The sequence below is a fragment of the Antennarius striatus genome, chromosome 8, assembly GCF_040054535.1.
Source record: "Antennarius striatus isolate MH-2024 chromosome 8, ASM4005453v1, whole genome shotgun sequence".
Classification (NCBI taxonomy): domain Eukaryota; kingdom Metazoa; phylum Chordata; class Actinopteri; order Lophiiformes; family Antennariidae; genus Antennarius; species Antennarius striatus.
This window is the reverse complement of record NC_090783.1, coordinates 10046419-10047500: the sequence shown is the minus strand read 5'-3', so window position 1 is coordinate 10047500 and position 1082 is coordinate 10046419. Positions and strand designations below refer to the sequence as shown.

The 1082-nt window shown below is 44.5% G+C and overlaps 1 protein-coding gene across 1 annotated transcript in view; it reads right to left on the bottom strand.

The window, feature by feature from the left end:
* LOC137600684 (high affinity choline transporter 1-like) overlaps window positions 1–710 on the bottom strand; it is a 13393-nt gene extending 12683 nt beyond the window's left edge. The window contains exon 1 of the mRNA XM_068322428.1: window positions 367–710. The gene's annotated coding sequence lies outside the window, so the exon portion shown is untranslated. The remainder of the gene's footprint in view (window positions 1–366) is intronic.
* Between the last annotated feature and the right edge of the window lie 372 nt (window positions 711–1082).

Sequence of the window (1082 nt, the reverse complement as noted above, 5' to 3'; positions counted from 1 at the left end):
ATATCCAATTTTCTTTAAGGTGTGATATAATGATTGAAATGTATTTCAGAGAATACACAGCACTCTTCTCCGATCTCAGACTAATTCTTATTTAAACCATTCCAATAGAGCACAGAACAGAAGCGACAGGCAGCTGCAGTTTCAGGAGATAAACCAAAAGACCCATTTGGCTCCAACGCCGTGACCCCGGTTCTATTTCTAGGACTGTTACTCACTCCCCGTAATTAATGCCACTTATAAGAAAATCCCACAAATACAAATGTACGACATAAAGGAAAGATATATAAAGCATTCACATCAGGTGACAACAAATACAGACTGACCACAGGATATGCAGGTGAGCTTCTTTGACAGTTGAATACATACCTAGGGAATAAAAGTACGTGTCTGTTCTTAGTGATGATATGAAGAGGCTATTCGACAGGGAGCAGGTGATAAAGTCAGTCCAGGAGGAGAAAGGATAATGCAACGCTCATCCACAATGTTGGGAAGTGCAGACTACCAACTGATGCAGAGCTGCACATAGAGCTGCACAATGACACAAGCTACTCTCTCTTTTCCAGCTCAGGCCGAAGGGGCCAGAAGGTCTACTTCCAAACTGGGATTTAAATCAAAGGCACCCGGCGTGGAGGGCAGGGAGTCGCTTTATTCTAAGCTCATGAGGCACCTTCAATGAAAAAGGATGGAACGCTCTAGAATCAGCAGTCAGTGCACGCTCGTTTTAAACATCACTGGATGGGAGGGGTCTAAAAGTGTACAGAGGAGGGTGTGGGCATGGGGGGTGCCACTGCTGCCACCTGCTGGGAGCATGCATCAGTCTGCTGTCACTGAGCTGGGACACAACTGGGCAGCCCCAAAGAAGATCTGACCCACGTGACTGGACCATCCCTCGTGGCTCTGCTGCCTCCAGTCCTCCCAGACCCAGGAGTACATGGGCACAAAGTCTCCAGCTCCTGGTTATGATATAATAGTAATAGTACTACTACTACTACTACTACTACTACTACTACTACTAGTAATAATAATAATAATAATAATAATAATAATAATGGATGAGCTTTATATAACGCTTTTCTGGAAAC